The sequence below is a fragment of the Leuresthes tenuis genome, unplaced genomic scaffold (assembly GCF_036924035.1).
Source record: "Leuresthes tenuis unplaced genomic scaffold, fLeuTen1.0.hap1 SCAF_23, whole genome shotgun sequence".
Classification (NCBI taxonomy): domain Eukaryota; kingdom Metazoa; phylum Chordata; class Actinopteri; order Atheriniformes; family Atherinopsidae; genus Leuresthes; species Leuresthes tenuis.
This window is the reverse complement of record NW_027325377.1, coordinates 11550653-11569647: the sequence shown is the minus strand read 5'-3', so window position 1 is coordinate 11569647 and position 18995 is coordinate 11550653. Positions and strand designations below refer to the sequence as shown.

The window sequence follows — 18995 nt, the reverse complement described above, 5'->3', positions numbered from 1 at the left end:
GAAAGTCCGACCATGGTTTGTAAAAAGCGGGTACGAAAAGGTGCGAATGTCCGACAATGTATGATCAAAAGAGAGAGCGGAGGTTTTCGGATACAAGAAGGTTTGAATGTCCCACCATAGTTTGTAAAAAGCGGGTAAGAAAAGGTTCGAAAGCCCGACTATACACCATCAAAAGCGGGAGCAGAGGTGTTCCGCTGTAAGACGGTGTGAATGTCCGACCATAGTTGGTAAAAAGCGGGTAAGAAAAGGTTAAAATACCCGACTGTACACAATCAATAGCGGGAGCGGAGTTGTTTGGCTACAAGAAGGTGTGAAAGTCACACCATGGTTTGTAAAAACCGGGAAGAAAAGGCTCGAAAGCCCGACTATACACAATCAAAAAGAAGGTTTGAATGTCCATCAATAATTGCTTTAAAACAAGAAAGTAAATTTTCGAATATCAAACCGTACATGATCATAAGCGGGAGAGGAGGTGTTCCGCTGTAAGACGGTGTGAATGTCCGACCATAGTTGGTAAATAGCGGGTAAGAAAAGGTTAAAATACCCGACTGTACACAATCAATAGCGGGAGCGGAGTTGTTCGGCTACTAAAAGGTGTGAAAGTCCGACCCTGGTTTGTAAAAGCGGGTAAGAAAAGGTTCGAATGCCCGAACATACACCATCAAAAGAGGGAGCGGAGGTGTTCCGCTGTAAGACGGTGTGAATGTCCGATCATAGTTGGTAAAAAGCGGGTAAGAAAAGGTTAAAATACCCGACTGTACACAATCAAAAGAGGGAGCGGAGTTGTTCAGCTAAGAGAAGGTGTGAAAGTCCGACCATGGTTTGTAAAAAGCGGGTAAGAAAAGGTTCGTATGCCCGAATATACACTATCAAAACCGGAAGCGTAGGTGTTCGGCTGCAAGAAGGTGTGAACGTCCGACCAAAGTTTGTAAAAAAGCAGTTAAGAAAAGGTTCGAATATCTAACCAAACATAATCAAAAGCGGGAGCAGAGCTGTTCGACTGCAAGTAGGTGTGACTGTCAGAGAATAATTTGCAAAAAGCTGATGAGAAAGGGTGAGAAATCCCGACTATACACCATCAAATGCGGTAGCGGAGTTGTTCGACTGTGAGTAGGTGTGATTCTCCAACCATAATTGCTGAAAAATGTGTTAGAAAAGGTAAGAATGCCGGTCCATACATCATCAAAAGCGGGAGAGGTGGTGTTCGGCTGCAAGTAGGTGTGAATGTCCATTAATAATTGCTTTAAAACATGAAAGAAAATTTTCGAATATCAAACCTTACATGATCATTAGCGGGAGAGGAGGTGTTCAGCTGCAAGAAGATGTGAATATCCACCCATAATTACTGAAAAATGGGTAGGAAAAGATGCGAATGTCCAACCATAAATCATCAAAAGCAGGAGTGGAGTTGTTCAGCTACAAGAAGGTATGAAAGTCCAACCATGGTTTGTAAAAAGCGGGTAAGAGAAGGTTCGAATACTGAAAAATGTGTTAGAAAAGGTAAGAATGCCGGACCATATATCATCAAAAGCGGGAGAGGTTGTGTTCGGCTGCAAGAAGGTGTGAATGTCCAGCCATAATTACTCACAAACGGGTAAGAAAAGGTACTATTGCCAGACCATATATGATCAAAACAGGGAGCGGAGGTGGTTCAGCTGCAAGAAGGTTTGAATGTCCGACTAAAGTTTGTAAAAAGCGGGTAAGACAAGGTGTGAATGCCCGACAATGTATGATCAAAAGAGGTGCGGAGGTTTTCAGCTGCAAGAAGGTCTGAATATCCACCCATAATTACTGAAAAATGGGTAAGAAAAGGTGCGAAAGCCCAACCGCACATGATCATAAGTGGATGAGAAGGTGTTCGACTGCAAGTAGGTGGGAATGTAAGATCATAATTTGTAAAAAGCGGGTAAGAAAAGGTAAGAATGCCCAACCATAAATTATCAAAAGTGGCAGCAGAGTTTCGGCTGGTATTTATCAATGTCTAGATAGATTTCAACAAAAAACAACGTTGTACTTTGCAGTAAAAGAAAGTGCAAATCAAAAGTTTTAGGAATCCGAGAATAAGCTTATTTTCATGAGTTCTGCACGATTTCGGATTTTATGTATAAAATGAATTTCTTCACGCAAACTAAGTTAACACTGCTTTGTCCTTCATATGTACCCATTTCTACATATATTTCAAGCATAAACTTCCTCATATTACCCTGAATGAGAAAGAGCCACACTTGTGATTAAGCCATACCTCCCTTTTGAGGAGTTCTGCATGATTTGGGATTTTATCTATAAAATTAATTCCTTCACTCAAACTATGTTAAAACGGCTTTTACCTTCATATTTATCAATGTCTCGATAGATTTAAACAAAAAAACCACGTTGTACTTTGCAATAAAAGAAAGAGCCAATCAAAAGTTTTAGGAATCCGAGAATAAGCTTATTTTCATGAGTTCTGCACGATTTCGGATTTTATGTATAAAATGAATTCATTCACTTAAACCAAGTTAAAACTGCTTTTTCCTTCATATTTATCAATGTCTAGATCGACTTCAACAAAGAACAACATTGTATTTTGCAGTAGAAGAAAGAGCAAAACTGAAGGATCAGGAATCCGAGAATAAGCTTCTTTTCATACGTTCTGCATGATTTGGGATTTTACGTATAAAATGAATTCCTTCACTCAAACTAAGTTAACACTGCTTTGTCCTTCATATGTACCCATTTCTACATATATTTCAAGCATAAACTTCCTCATACTACCCTGAATGAGAAAGAACCACACTTGTGATTAAGCCATACGCCCCTTTTGAGGAGTTCTGCATGATTTGGGATTTTATCTATAAAATCAATTCCTTCACTCAAACTATGTTAAAACGGCTTTTACCTTCATATTTATCAATGTCTCGATAGATTTAAACAAAAAAATAACGTTGTACTTTGCAGTAAAAGAAAGAGCCAATCAAAAGTTTTAGGAATCCGAGAATAAGCTTATTTTCATGAGTTCTGCACGATTTCGGATTTTATGTATAAAATGAATTCATTCACTTAAACCAAGTTAAAACTGCTTTTTCCTTCATATTTATCAATGTCTAGATCGACTTCAACAAACAACAACATTGTATTTTGCAGTAGAAGAAAGAGCAACACTGAAGGATCAGGAATCCGAGAGTAAGCTTATTTTCTTATGGGCAAGTGGGAACTGCTTTGTCCTTCATATTTATCAATGTGTAGATGGATTTCAACTTCTTCTACTGCAAAGTCCAATGTTTTTCTTTGTTGAAGTCGATCTAGACATTGATGAATATGGAAGGACAAAGCAGTTTTAACTTGGTTTGAGCAAAGCAATTCATTTTATAGCAAAATCCGAAATCGTGCAGAACTCATGAAAGCAGGCTTATACTCGGATTCCTGAAACTTTAGATTTGCTCTTTCTTTTACTGCAAAGTACAACGTTGTTTTTTTGTTTAAATATTTCTAGACATGGTAAATATGAAGGACAAATCAGTTTTAACATAGTTTGAGTGAAGTAATGCATTTTATAAGCAAAATCCCAAATCATGCAGAACTCACGAAATGCTTTTTCTCACTTTTCACTGCTTTTTACAAACTTTGGTCGGACGTTCACACCTTCTTGCATCCGAACACCTCCGCTTCCGCTTTTGATGATGTATATTCGGGCATTCGAACCTTTTTTTACCCGCTTTTTACAAACCATTGTCGGACTTTCACACCTTCTTGCAGCCGAACACCACCTCTCCCGCTTTTAATGATGTATGGTCCAGTATTCTTACCTTTTCTAACACATTTTTCAGCAATTATGGTCGGACATTCACACCTACTCACAGCTGGACACCTCCGCTCCCGCTTTTGATTATACAATGAAGGGACATCGCTCCTTGTCTTACCAGCTTTTTACAAACTTTAGTCGAACATTCACACCTTCTTGCAGCTGAACACCTCCGCTCCCGCTTTTGATGATGTATAGTCGGGCTTTCGAGCCTTTTCTTACCCGGTTTTTAGAAATTATGGTTGGACATTCAGACCTTGCAGCCGAACACCTCCGCTCTCTCTTTTGATCATACATTGTTGGGCATTCGCACCTTGTCTTACCCGCTTTTTACAAACTATAGTCAGACATTCACACCTTGCAGCTGAACCTCCGCTCCCTGTTTTGATCATGTATGGTCTGGCAATACTACCTTTTCTTCCCCCGTTTGTGAGTAATTATGGCTGGACATTCACACTTACTTGCAGTCGAACAGCTCTGCTCCCGCTTTTGATTATGTTTGGTTGGATATTCGAACCTTTTCTTAACTTCTTTTTACATATTTTGGTTGGACGTTCACACCTTCTTGTAGCTGAACACTTCCACTCCTGCTTTTGATGATGTATGGTTGGGCATTCACACCTTTTTTTTGCCCATTTTTAGGAATTATGGGTGGACATTCACACCTTGCAGCTGAACACCTCCTATCCCACTTATGATCATGTGCGGTATGATTTTCGAAAAGTTTCTTTCATGTTTTCTAGCAATTATTGATGGACATGTAGACCTTCTTGCAGCTGAACACCTCCGCTCCCGCTTTTGATCATACATTGTCAGGCATTCGCACCTTGTCTTACCCACTTTTTACAAACTTTAGTCGAACAGTCACACCTTTTTGAAGCCGAACACCACCTCTACCGCTTTTGATGATGTATGGTCCAGCATTCTTACCTTTTCTAACACATTCTTCAGCAATTATGGTCGGACATTCACACCTACTCAGAGCCGAACACCTCCGCTCCCGCATTTGATGGTCTATAGTCGGGCATTCTACAGCGGAAAAGACTCATTCTTATGTTTGGTTAGATATTCGAACCTTTTCTTAACTGCTTTTTACAAACTTTGGTCGGACGTTCACAATATCTTGCAGCCGAACACCTCCGCTTCCGCTTTTGATGGTGTATATTCGGGCATACGAACCTTTTCTTACCCGCTTTTTACAAACCAAGGTCGGACTTTCACACCTTCTCTTAGCTGAACAACTCTGCTCCCTCTTTTGATTGTGTACAGTCGGGTAATTTAACCTTTTCTTACCCGCTTTTTACCATCTATGGTCGGACATTCACACCGTCTTACAGCGGAACACCTCCGCTCCCTCTTTTGATGATGTATGGTTAGGCATTCGCACCTTTTCTTACCCATTTTTCAGTAATTATGGGTAGACATTCACACCTTCTTGCAGCTGAACACCTCCTCTCCTGCTTATGATCATGTGCAGTTTGATATTTGAAAATTTTCTTTCATGTTTTCTAGCAATTATTGATGGACATTCAGACCGTCTTGAAGTTGAACACCTCCGCTCCCACTTTTGATGGTGTATAGTCGGGCTTTCGAGCCTTTTCTTCCCCGGTTTTTACAAATTATGGTTGGACATTCAGACCCTCTTGCAGCCGAAAACCTCCACTCCCTCTTTTGATCATACATTGTCGGGCATTCGCACCTTTTCTTACCCGCTTTTTACAAACCATGGTCGGACTTTCACACCTTCTTGTAGCGGAACAACTCTGCTCCCGCTATTGATTGTGTACAGTCGGGTATTTTAACCTTTTCTTACCCGCTTTTTACCAACTATTGTTGGACATTCACACCGTCTTACAGCGGAACACCGCCGCTCCCTCTTTTGATGGTGTATGTTCGGGCACTCGAACCTTTTCTTACCCGCTTTTTACAAACTATGGTCAGACATTCAAACCTTCTTGTAGCCGAACACATCCACTCCTGCTTTTGATGATGGGTATTCAAACCTACTTGTTGCCCGCTTTTCATTAATTATGGGTGGACATACACACCTTGTCGCAGCCAAACACCTCCGCTCCCTGTTTTGATCATGTATGATTGGACATTCGCACCTTTTCTCACCCGCTTTTTACTATGGTCGGCCATTCACAGCTTCCTCTCAACCATACTTGTATGGTGGGATATTCACACCCACTTGCATCCGAAGACCTCCGCCCCCACTTTTGTTGATATTTAGTCGGTCATTCGCACCTTACCCGCTTTTGGCAAACTATGGCCTTCTTGCAGCCAAACACCTCTGATCTCGTTTTTGATGATGTAAGGTTGGGCATTCAGACCTTGCTTCACCTGCTTTTCACCAAATATAGTCGAACATTCACACCTTCTTGCAGCCGAACACTTCTGCTCCACCTTTTAGTGTTCTATGGGGTATTCACACCTTTTTTTTCACCGCATTTTATTGATTATGGTTGGAAATTCTCACCCACTCTTATCCGAAGAACTCTCCTCCTGCTTTTGTTAATATATAGTCGAGCATTCAAACCTTTTCTTACCCGCTTTTTACAAATTATGGTCGAACATTCACACCTACTTGCAGCCGAACACCTCCGCTCCCGCTTTTGATGGTGTATAGTCGGGCTTTCGAGCCTTTTCTTCCCCGGTTTTTACAAATTATGGTTGTACATTCAGACCTTGCAGCCGAAAACCTCCGCTCCCTCATTTGATCATACATTGTCAGGCATTCGCACCTTGTCTTACCCGCTTTTTATAAACTTTAGTCAGACATTCACACCTTGCAGCTGAACCACCTCCGCTCCCTGTTTTGATAATGTATGGTCTGGCAATACTACCTTTTCTTACCGGTTTGTGAGTAATTATGGCTGTATATTCACACCTACTTGCAGCCGAACACCACTTTTCCCGCTTTTGATGATGTATGGTCCGGCATTCTAGTCTTTTCTAACACATTTTTCAGCAATTATGGTTTGACATTCACACCTACTCACAGCCGAACACTTCCGCTCCCGCATTTGATGGTGTATAGCCGGGCATTCTCACCCTTTCTCATCAGCTTTTTGCAAATTATGATCTGACATTCACACCTACTTGCAGTCGAACAGCTCTGCTCCCGCTTTTGATTATGTTTGGTTGGATATTCGAAACTTTTCTTCACTGCTTTTTACAAACTTTGGTCGGACGTTCACACCTTCTTGTAGCCGAACACATCCACTCCTGCTTTTGATGATGGGTATTCAAACCTACTTGTTGCCCGCTTTTCATTAATTATGGGTGGACATACACACCTTGTCGCAGCCAAACACCTCCGCTCCCTGTTAGGATCATGTATGGTTGGGCATTCGTACCTTTTCTTACCCATTTTGCAGTAATTATGGGTGGACATTCACACCTTCTTGCATTTGAACACCTCCTCTCCCGCTTATGATCATGTGCGGTTGGATATTCGAAAATTCTCTTCCATGTTTTCTAGCAATTATTGATGGACATTCAGACCTTCTTGCAGCTGAACACCTCCGCTCCAGCTGTTGATGGTGTATAGTCGGGCTTTCGAGCCTTTTCTTCCCAGATTTTTACAAAATATGGATGGACATTCAGACCTTGTTTCAGCCGAAAACCTCCTCTCCCTCTTTTTGATCATACATTGTCGGGCATTCACACCTTTTCTTACCCGCTTTTTACAAACCATGGTCGGACTTTCACACCTTTTAGTAGCGGAACAACTCTGCTCCCGCTATTGATTGTGTACAATCGGGTATTTTAACCTTTTCTTACCTGCTTTTTGCCAACTATGGTCGGACATTCACACCTTCTTACAGCGGAACACCTCCGCTCCCTCCTTTGATGGTGTATGTTCGGGCATTCGAACCTTTTCTTACCCGCTTTTTACAAACTATGGTCAGACATTCACACCTTCTTGCAGCCGAACACTTCCGCTCTACCTTTTAGTGTTCTATGGGGTATTCACACCTTTTTTTTCACCGCATTTTATAGATTATGGTTGTAAATTCTCACCCACTCTTATCCGAAGACCTCTCCTCCTGCTTTGGTTAATATATAGTCGGGCATTCAAACCTTTTCTTACCCGCTTTTTACAAATTATGGTCGAACATTCACACCTACTTGCAGCCGAACACCTCCGCTCCCGCTTTTGATGGTGTATAGTCGGGCTTTCGAGCCTTTTCTTACCCGGTTTTTACAAATTATGGTTGGACATTCAGACCTTGCAGCCGAAAACCTCCGCTCCCTCTTTTGATCATACATTGTCAGGCATTCGCACCTACTTTCAGCCGAATACTTCCGCTCCACCTTTTAGTGATGTATGGTTGGCATTTGCACCTTTTCTTACCCTTTCTTACCCTACTGATTGCTTAAGATGAAGTTGTTTTTTCTCAAACTACAAAATTTTTTTAATTGTTGAAACTTGATTTGAAGTGGATAAATAAGGAGGACAAACAGTTTTAAGTCAGGCTGATAGAAGGAATTAATTTTATAGCAAAATCTGTATTTCGTCATATGTCGAGAGATGCTTATTGCTGAAGAAGTTCTTTCTCATTCTAGAAAGTACAACGTTGTTTATCGTTGAAACTTGATTAGACATGAATACATATGAAGTACAAAGCAGTCTTAACTTGGTTAGAGTTAAGGAATTCGTTTTATAGGAGAATCCGAATTCGTGCATAACTCGTAAAATAGAGCTTATTTTCGGATTCCTGAAGAATGAGTCTGGTTCTTTCTCATAATACAAAGTTTGTTGTTTATTGTTGAAACTTCATCAGAAGTGAAGAAATAAATGAATGCCTATCAACAAATGTGGGATCTAAACTCTAGTGCTTCCTCTAAAATAATTTCCTTTCTCAATTTAGAAATGTGTGTGTGTAAGTCACAACACCCGTGACACCAAAACGGCTTTCTTTTCTCTCTTTTCTCTACACTCTGCACTGTGAGCACACACACCAAATCAGAAAGGCTTTTTTCTCTCTTTTCTACATTATGGACTGTGGGGACACAAAACCGCTCTCTCTTTTTTTTTTTGATTGTGTGCCAGGGCGTTGTCTCACGTATTAGATTATGCTTACGATACGAATGAGTTTATCAGTCACATCAGAATCCATACATACTGATCCTCCCCTAATAAAATGGTCGGATCTTATCAAACACACTTTGTTTCTTGTGACAATCAAGTCAGCGAAACAGCGTATACACGTCAAGACACTGAATCAAGTTTGCCACAAGAACTCATAAGTTTGGCAGTATTGCTCTGCCGTCAGCAATCATACACCCATTTTATTTTCGTGAGACATGTGCAGGCACCTGTTCATCTACTGTTCTATCACTATGAATTAGTTTATCTATTATCAATAAGGATACTTCTACAACTACTATCAAAGTATGTCCAGACTTCTTATGTTGTCAGTTGCTATATATGAATAAGTGGGTAGCTACTGACAAGCATTAAGCATGTCACACAGCCCAAACATATAACATTTCAGGACACACCACACAGTTAACAACCACAGTGAAGTGTCAAAGCCCAAACATGTAACATTCAACAGGACACTTACACAACACATTCAAATCAAACAGTCAGACAACATACAAGAACATATACCCCAGCCGGCATTGCTCCCTGCCTATTTTCCTACAGCTCACTATGTGTGCGCACACCTTTATTCACAAACTCTTCAACTTATACTCTTTTACCAAAGCTGCTACAGCTCGATTGGCCGAATACCCTTAGATCCTATTTCGGTGAATTTGACATCTGCCTTACATGTAACAGATTAGCGGTTTAGCAGTTTTAATTTAGTTTGAGTGAAGGAATTCATTTTATAGCAAAATCCGAAATCGTGAAGAACTCATGAAAGTAAGCTTATTCTCGGATTCCTGAAACTTTAGATTTGCTCTTTCTTTTACTGCAAAGTACAACGTTGTTTTTTTTTTGTTTAAATCTTTCTAGACATGGTAAATATGAAGGACAAAGCAGTTTTAACATAGTTTGAGTGAAGGAATTCATTTTATAGATAAAATCCCAAGAGTCTGCTGAGAAAAGAGAGTGAATGCGAAGTAGACTTTAACACGGCTCTGGGAGCGAGCCGAGTGTGGGCTAACCGGGAGAATTGCTTGAAAGAAACGCGACACCGAATGAGCGGTCAGAACAAAGCCTCAATACGGTGTTCCCGTGGTGTTTTTGTTGCTGCCTTGTCGATTGCACAGGGGCAAGCGTTTCAACCAAGCAACGCTCACCATGGGGAAGGTGGCTATGGCAACTAGCCTGATGCCCTGCTCCCGCAGTGACGGATAATCGTACTCTGGTTTCTCTTCATAACATACAAGTCTTTCGCCTTTTACTAAAGACTTTCGTGGAGAGCAGCACTAATGAGTTGTTTCTATTTTTGGCAGGCTTTACCTTTGCGGGTGAAGCCCTTTCTGTCTGTGCAAAAGAAATCTTGTTACTGTGCAGAGTGACTTCTCTGAGTAGAGTCGCCTTACTTGTTGCGATTGTGCCGATGTTCGAAGCTGGAGTGCAAAGTTGTTGCTTGAATGGTGCTTGCTGGAGCATGCGGGAGTGCAAAGTTATACCATTTAAAAGGGCTGAAGAGTGCTCAGTTCAGCGGGTGGGCGGAGGTGCAACGTGACACTCTGGCCACCTATGGCCATAAAAAGAACACTGCTACAAGTGCGCATTGTGCCAGCAAGGGCCCTCGGACCTGAAACAGTGGACAGTTATCGCTTCTCGGCCTTTTGGCTAAGATCAAGTGTAGTATCTTTTCTTATCAGTTTAATATGTCCTCTATACGAGGACTACATATTAAATGGATTTTTAAGAATAGGAGTTGAAAAAGAAGCTTGCTCCGTTCACTCCAAGCATCGACCCAGTACTGCAGTGCCGCTGGGAACGGTGCGCTCTTCTCTGCTCTTGTGAAAAAGCAAACAGCGGTGCAGGATGGAAGTTTCAGGGAGCCCAAGATGAAACTTTCTTTTAATCTGCTGAGAAAAGAGAGTGAATGCGAAGTAGACTATAACACAGCTCTGGGAGCGAGCCGAGTGTGGGCTAACCGGGAGAATTGCTTGAAAGAAATGCGACACCGAATGAGTGGTCAGAACAAAGCCTCAATACGGTGTTCCCGTGGTGTTTGTGGCTGCTTTGTCTTTTGCACAGAGTAAAAGACAAGGCAGCCATCGAATAGGGCCCGATTGTTCCTACTTGGTCAGCCGAGGAGCAAGGGGGGGGAGCAAGCGTCTCAACCAAGCAAATCTCACCAAGTAGGAGCAATCGGGCCCTATTCGATGGCTGCAACACCTGAAAGAGATATTGATGCGAGACCCGATCAAAAGCTTTTTCAAAGTCTAAATTTAAGATGACAAGCCGGGTGTTTCTGTCTCTAGCGTAATCAATGATGTCTCGAATCAGTACGAGGCTGTCGGTGAGTTGTCTCTCTGAGATGGCACAAGCCTGGTCTGGGTGAATTACCTCCTCTAAAACAGAGGACATCCGTGTCGTTAAAACCTTGCTAAAAAGTTTACAGTCAAAGTTTATAAGTGTGATGGGCCTCCAATTCTTTAGGTCAGTCTTATCATTTTTATCAGAAGTGAAGAAATAAATAAATGCCTATCAACAAATGTGGGATCTAAACTTTAGTGCTTCCTCTAAAATAATTTCCTTTCTCAATTTAGAAATGTGTGTGTGTAAGTCACAACACCCGTGACACCAAAACGGCTTTCTTTTCTCTACACTCTGCACTATGAGCACACACACCAAATCAGAAAGGCTTTTTTCTCTCTTTTCTACATTATGGACTGTGGGGACACAAAACCGCTCTCTCTTTTTTTTTTATCGTGTGCCAGGGCGTTGTCTCACGTATTAGATTGTGCTTAAGATACGAATGGGTTTATCAGTCACATCAGAATCCATACATACTGATCCTCCCGTAATAAAATGGTCGGATCTTATCAAACACACTTTGTTTCTTGTGACAATCAAGTCAGCGAAACAGCGTATACACGTCAAGACACTGAATCAAGTTTGCCACAAGAACTCATAAGTTTGGCAGTATTGCTCTGCCGTCAGCACTCATACATCCATTTTATTTTCGTGAGACATGTGCAGGCACCTGTTCATCTACTGTTCTATCACTATGAATTAGTTTATCTATTATCAATAAGGATACTTCTACAACTACTCTATCAAAGTATGTCCGGACTTCTTACGTTGTCAGTTGCTATATATGAATAAGTGGGTAGCTACTGACAAGCATTAAGCATGTCACACAGCCCAAACATATAACATTTCAGGACACACCACACAGTTAACAACCACAGTGAAGTGTCAAAGCCCAAACATGTAACATTCAACAGGACACTTACACAACACATTCAAATCAAACAGTCAGACAACATACAAGAACATATACCCCAGCCGGCATTGCTCCCTGCCTATTTTCCTACAGCTCACTATGTGTGCGCACACCTTTATTCACAAACTCTTCAACTTATACTCTTTTACCGAAGCTGCTACAGCTCGATTGGCCGAATACCGAATAATCCTAATTCGGTGAATTTGACATCTGCCTTACATGTAACAGATTAGCGGTTTAGCAGTTTTAATTTAGTTTGAGTGAAGGAATTCATTTTATAGCAAAATCCGAAATCGTGAAGAACTCATGAAAGTAAGCTTATTCTCGGATTCCTGAAACTTTAGATTTGCTATTTCTTTTACTGCAAAGTACAACGTTGTTTTTTTTGTTTAAATCTTTCAAGACATGGTAAATATGAAGGACAAAGCAGTTTTAACATAGTTTGAGTGAAGGAATTCATTTTATTGATAAAATCCCAAGAGTCTGCTGAGAAAAGAGAGTGAATGTGAAGTAGACTTTAACACGGCTCTGGGAGCGAGCCGAGTGCGGGCTAACCGGGAGAATTGCTTGAAAGAAACGCGACACCGAATGAGCGGTCAGAACAAAGCCTCAATACGGTTTTCCCGTGGTGTTTTTGTTGCTGCCTTGTCTTTTGCACAGAGTAAAAGACAAGGCAGCCATCGAATAGGGCCCGATTGTTCCTACTTGGTCAGCCGAGGAGCAAGGGGGGGGGGGGGGGGGGGGGGGGCAAGCGTCTCAACCAAGCAAAGCTCACCATGGGGAAGGTGCTATGACAACTAGCCTGATGCCCTGCTCCCGCAGTGACGGATAATCTTACTCTGGTTTCTCTTCATAACGTACAAGTCTTTCGCCTTTTACTAAAGACTTCTGTGGAGAGCAGCACTAATGAGTTGTTTCTATTTTTGGCAGGCTTTACCTTTGCGGGTGAAGCCCTTTCTGTCTGTGCAAAAGAAATCTTGTTACTGTGCAGAGGGACTTCTCTGAGTAGAGTCGCCTTACTTGTTGCGACTGTGCCGATGTTCGAAGCTGGAGTGCAAAGTTGTTGCTTGAATGGTGCTTGCTGGAGCGTGCGGGAGAGCAAAGTTATACCATTTAAAAGGGCTGAAGAGTGCTCAGTGCAGCAGGTGGGCGGAGGTGCAAAGTGACACTCTGGCCACCTATGGCCATAAAAAGAACAGGGGTGTTAGCGGACAAGTGCGCATTGTGCCAGCAAGGGCCCTCGGACGTGAACCAGTGCACAGTTGTCGCTTCTCGGCCTTTTGGCTAAGATCAAGTGTAGTATCTGTTCTTATCAGTTTAATATCTGATATGTCCTCTATACGAGGACTACATATTAAATGGATTTTTAGCAATAGGAGTTGAAAAATTAGCTTGCTCCGTTCACTCCAAGCATTGACCCCGTACTGCAGTGCCGCTGGGAACGGTGCGCTCTTCTCTACTCTTGTGAAAAAGCTAACAGCGGTGCAGGATGCAAGTTTCAGGGAGCCCAAGATGAAACTTTCTTTTAGTCTGCTGAGAAAAGAGAGTGAATGCGAAGTAGACTTTAACACGGCTCTGGGAGCGAGCCGAGTGCGGGCTAACCGGGAGAATTGCTTGAAAGAAACGCCATACCAAATGAACGGTCAGAACAAAGCCTCAATACAGTGTTCCCGTTGTGTTTTTTGTTGTTGTTTGTTTGTTTTTTGTAGAGGTCCTCCGGAGTGGGGTTGGGTTGAGTGGGGTGGGGCGGGATGGGTACCTTCTGGGGGTATAGTAGCTCCCAGAATATGGTCGCTGCAGGCCCCGAGCCTGGTGGACATCAGGCCCTCCTGTCCTGTGTTGGCTCCCTGGTAGCGGGGATGCCTATTGCAGCCAGTCCCTGGCTGCCCCCAGTGTATATCCCCATACCCCTCTCCCTTCTGGCTCCTGTACACAGCACACACTCACACATGAAGGGTTTTGGGGGCGTGTGTGTTCGGTGGGGTGTAGTGGACTCTGCAGTAGTTGGCCTCTGCAGTTCCCACCCCTGTTTTAATTACACCTTAGACATTACTACTTATCAAACACACTCACACACACACATTAGGTCTTGGGGGGTGGTTACACTGAGTGGCATCTGGTGGGCGGGGCTCTTTGGGTATGTAGGCTTCCCAGAGGGCCACGCTCCCAGTTCTACAAGTTTGGCTGCCCCTCAATTTTAATTGCTCACTATTAGAAAATATTGAAGAGCCAGAAGGGTGAGGGGAGGGGTCTTCTTCGCACACCCCTGCTTCCTGGTTGCTGCTCGGGGCGGGAGGGGCCAGGAGGATTAATTAATTGCTGGTTTGGGGTCTGTGGTGGCTGGGGGGCTGCTGGCCCCCTGGTGTGCCCGCTGCACTACACCCCAGCGGAGTCGAGGGAGGGAGGACGTGTGGATGTATGGGACATGAAAGTGTGTGTGGTAATGATTGGGCCTGGATCTTGGACTTGCTGTCGCCTGGCCTGCCTGTGCTTCTCCCGATGGGGGGGGCGGCGTGGCCTCTCTCCGCTGCTCGCGACTTCACCCACCTGTGGGCACGTCTTGACTCCCAGGGCACTTGGCCAGGGGTGCTGGGGCAGGCGCTGACCCACTGTGTGGCTGTCTGGGGCGCTTGGCCCTCCTGGGTATTGGGTGGGGCCTCTGCCGGGGGGTTTGGGGGCGCTCGGGCTCCTGGGGCCCGGATCCAGTGCACGGCCCATGTCTGGGCGGCTGGGGCCTGGCGATGTCGGTGGGCTGTTGCCCCTGGCTCCCGGAGGGCCTCTGCCCTATGCTTATGGGGGCTCTTTCCGGGGGCTTCCTCTGCAGTCTTCTGGGTGGATGCGTGGTTGCCCCTGCGGTGGGCTTCCTGGGTTCTGTGCTCTGTGGGGGCTGCTGGTGGCCCGGGTCTTGTGGCCCTCTCTGCCTGCTTCTGATTGCTTGGGGGGGCTGTGGATTGTGGCCCTGTATGCTTATACACTCATAACTAAGCACGGTTATCATGTAGGTCCTGTGCCATGGGTGTTGCATGTTCTCACACACACACAACCACATTCATTAGTCCAGTAGCATGGTCGCTAAGCAGTTGATGTATTATCATGTCGTCTCAGGTCATCTATATCCACAGCTGTGTTGTATGCGATGTATGTTCTGTTTTTCTCTTCTTTCCTCTTCTTCTTTCCTTGTCCCCCGGTCCGGTTCAGTTCTATTACATGTCATATATTGTAAACAGAAATAAATAAATGGGCATCAAGGGGAGCTTTACATTTATAAAACTTCCCTTGGCAAAGCAAATCTGTTTGGCATCAAAGGTATTCAGACAACAATTCTGCTGCCATAATGCTGAACACGATAAGGGGGAAAAAAAAAAAGTAAAGAAGACAGTTCTGCCGAAAGCCAGGGACTAGACCTGTTCTAAGTTCTGTACTTTTTAAAAGGGAGCCAACACAGGACAGGAGGGCCTGATGTCCACCAGGCTCGGGGCCTGCAGCGACCATATTCTGGGAGCTACTGTACCCCCAGAAGGTACCCATCCCGCCCCACCCCACTAAACCCAACCCCACTCCGGAGGACCTCTACAAAAAACAAACAAACAACAACAAAAAACAAACAAACAAACCACCCGGTCACACCAGTCGCAGCAGCCCGGGCCTGAGACCCACCATCACCCAGGCCCCCCCAGGCCCCCCCTCAACAGGTGCGCTCTTGTGAAAAAGCAAACAGCGGCAGCAACAAAAACACAACGGGAACACCGTATTGAGGCTTTGTTCTGACCACTCATTTGGTATGACGTTTCTTTCAAGCAATTCTCCCGGTTAGCCCACACTCGGCTCGCTCCCAGAGCTGTGTTAAAGTCTACTTCGCATTCACTCTCTTTTCTCAGCAGACTAAAAGAAAGTTTCATCTTGGGCTCCCTGAAACTTCCATCCTGCACCGCTGTTTGCTTTTTCACAAGAGCAGAGAAGAGCGCACCGTTCCCAGCGGCACTGCAGTACTGGGTCAATGCTTGGAGTGAACGGAGCAAGCTTCTTTTTCAACTCCTATTCTTAAAAATCCATTTAATATGTAGTCCTCGTATAGAGGACATATTAAACTGATAAGAACAGATACTACACTTGATCTTAGCCAAAAGGCCGAGAAGCGATAACTGTCCACTGTTTCAGGTCCGAGGGCCCTTGCTGGCACAATGCGCACTTGTAGCAGTGTTCTTTTTATGGCCATAGGTGGCCAGAGTGTCACGTTGCACCTCCGCCCACCCGCTGCACTGAGCACTCTTCAGCCCTTTTAAATGGTATAACTTTGCACTCCCGCATGCTCCAGCAAGCACCATTCAAGCAACAACTTTGCACTCCAGCTTCGAACATCGGCACAATCGCAACAAGTAAGGCGACTCTACTCAGAGAAGTCACTCTGCACAGTAACAAGATTTCTTTTGCACAGACAGAAAGGGCTTCACCCGCAAAGGTAAAGCCTGCCAAAAATAGAAACAACTCATTAGTGCTGCTCTCCACGAAAGTCTTTAGTAAAAGGCGAAAGACTTGTATGTTATGAAGAGAAACCAGAGTACGATTATCCGTCACTGCGGGAGCAGGGCATCAGGCTAGTTGCCATAGCCACCTTCCCCATGGTGAGCGTTGCTTGGTTGAAACGCTTGCCCCTGTGCAATCGACAAGGCAGCAACAAAAACACCACGGGAACACCGTATTGAGGCTTTGTTCTGACCGCTCATTCGGTGTCGCGTTTCTTTCAAGCAATTCTCCCGGTTAGCCCACACTCGGCTCGCTCCCAGAGCCGTGTTAAAGTCTACTTCGCATTCACTCTCTTTTCTCAGCAGACTCTTGGGATTTTATCTATAAAATGAATTCCTTCACTCAAACTATGTTAAAACTGTTTTGTCCTTCATATTTACCATGTCTAGAAAGATTTAAACAAAAAAAAAACAACGTTGTACTTTGCAGTAAAAGAAAAAGCAAATCTAAAGTTTCAGGAATCCGAGAATAAGCTTACTTTCATGAGTTCTTCACGATTTCGGATTTTGCTATAAAATGAATTCCTTCACTCAAACTAAATTAAAACTGCTAAACCGCTAATCTGTTACATGTAAGGCAGATGTCAAATTCACCGAAATAGGATCTAAGGGTATTCGGCCAATCGAGCTGTAGCAGCTTTGGTAAAAGAGTATAAGTTGAAGAGTTTGTGAATAAAGGTGTGCGCGCACATAGTGAGCTGTAGGAAAATAGGCAGGGAGCAATGCCGGCTGGGGTATATGTTCTTGTATGTTGTCTGACTGTTTGATTTGAATGTGTTGTGTAAGTGTCCTGTTGAATGTTACATGTTTGGGCTTTGACACTTCACTGTGGTTGTTAACTGTGTGGTGTGTCCTGAAATGTTATATGTTTGGGCTGTGTGACATGCTTAATGCTTGTCAGTAGCTACCCACTTATTCATATATAGCAACTGACAACATAAGAAGTCTGGACATACTTTGATAGTAGTTGTAGAAGTATCCTTATTGATAATAGATAAACTAATTCATAGTGATAGAACAGTAGATGAACAGGTGCCTGCACATGTCTCACGAAAATAAAATGGGTGTATGATTGCTGACGGCAGAGCAATACTGCCAAACTTATGAGTTCTTGTGGCAAACTTGATTCAGTGTCTTGACGTGTATACGCTGTTTCGCTGACTTGATTGTCACAAGAAACAAAGTGTGTTTGATAAGATCCGACCATTTTATTACGGGAGGATCAGTATGTATGGATTCTGATGTGACTGATAAACCCATTCGTATCGTAAGCATAATCTAATACGTGAGACAACGCCCTGGCACACAATCAAAAAAAAAAAGAGAGAGCGGTTTTGTGTCCCCACAGTCCATAATGTAGAAAAGAGAGAAAAAAGCCTTTCTGATTTGGTGTGTGTGCTCACAGTGAAGAGTGTAGAGAAAAGAGAGAAAAGAAAGCCGTTTTGGTGTCACGGGTGTTGTGACTTACACACACACATTTCTGAATTGAGAAAGGAAATTATTTTAGAGGAAGCACGAGAGTTTAGATCCCACATTTGTTGATAGGCATTCATTTATTTCTTCACTTCAAATCAAGTTTCAACAATTAAAAAAATGTTGTAGTTTGAGAAAAAACAACTTAATCTTAAGCAATCAGTAGGGTAAGAAAGGGTAAGAAAAGGTGCAAATGCCAACCATACATCACTAAAAGGTGGAGCGGAAGTATTCGGCTGCAAGTAGGTGCGAATGCCTGACAATGTATGATCAAAAGAGGGAGCGGAGGTTTTCGGCTGCAAGGTCTGAATGTCCAACCATAATTTGTAAAAACCGGGGAAGAAAAGGCTCGAAAGCCCGACTATACACCATCAAAAGCGGGAGCGGAGGTGTTCGGCTGCAAGTAGGTGTGAATGTTCGACCATAATTTGTAAAAAGCGGGTAAGAAAAGGTTCGAATGCCCGACTATATATTAACCAAAGCAGGAGGAGAGGTCTTCGGATAAGAGTGGGTGAGAATTTACAACCATAATCTATAAAATGCGGTGAAAAAAAAGGTGTGAATACCCCATAGAACACTAAAAGGTAGAGCGGAAGTGTTCGGCTGCAAGAAGGTGTGAATGTCTGACCATAGTTTGTAAAAAGCGGGAAAGAAAAGGTTCGAATGCCCGAACATACACCATCAAAGGAGGGAGCGGAGGTGTTCCGCTGTAAGAAGGTGTGAATGTCCGACCATAGTTGGCAAAAAGCAGGTAAGAAAAGGTTAAAATACCCGATTGTACACAATCAATAGCGGGAGCAGAGTTGTTCCGCTACTAAAAGGTCTGAATGTCCAACCATAATTTGTAAA

The 18995-nt window shown here is 43.5% G+C and overlaps 6 non-coding genes across 6 annotated transcripts; 4 read left to right on the top strand and 2 right to left on the bottom strand.

Moving 5' to 3' along the window:
• Positions 1 to 10099: 10099 nt before the first annotated feature.
• Positions 10100 to 10213, top strand: LOC140283514 (U5 spliceosomal RNA). Its single transcript, XR_011910113.1, has one exon. It is a non-coding gene; the product is annotated as a U5 spliceosomal RNA (small nuclear RNA).
• A 308-nt stretch (positions 10214 to 10521) lies between these two features.
• On the top strand, positions 10522 to 10705 carry LOC140283360 (U2 spliceosomal RNA). The gene has a single exon (XR_011910063.1). It is a non-coding gene; the product is annotated as a U2 spliceosomal RNA (small nuclear RNA).
• Positions 10706 to 12984: 2279 nt separating this feature from the next.
• Positions 12985 to 13098, top strand: LOC140283491 (U5 spliceosomal RNA). Its single transcript, XR_011910091.1, has one exon. It is a non-coding gene; the product is annotated as a U5 spliceosomal RNA (small nuclear RNA).
• Positions 13099 to 13414: 316 nt separating this feature from the next.
• Positions 13415 to 13605, top strand: LOC140283499 (U2 spliceosomal RNA). The gene has a single exon (XR_011910098.1). It is a non-coding gene; the product is annotated as a U2 spliceosomal RNA (small nuclear RNA).
• A 2501-nt stretch (positions 13606 to 16106) lies between these two features.
• Positions 16107 to 16290, bottom strand: LOC140283353 (U2 spliceosomal RNA). Its single transcript, XR_011910056.1, has one exon. It is a non-coding gene; the product is annotated as a U2 spliceosomal RNA (small nuclear RNA).
• Positions 16291 to 16598: 308 nt separating this feature from the next.
• On the bottom strand, positions 16599 to 16712 carry LOC140283513 (U5 spliceosomal RNA). Its single transcript, XR_011910112.1, has one exon. It is a non-coding gene; the product is annotated as a U5 spliceosomal RNA (small nuclear RNA).
• Positions 16713 to 18995: the final 2283 nt, after the last annotated feature.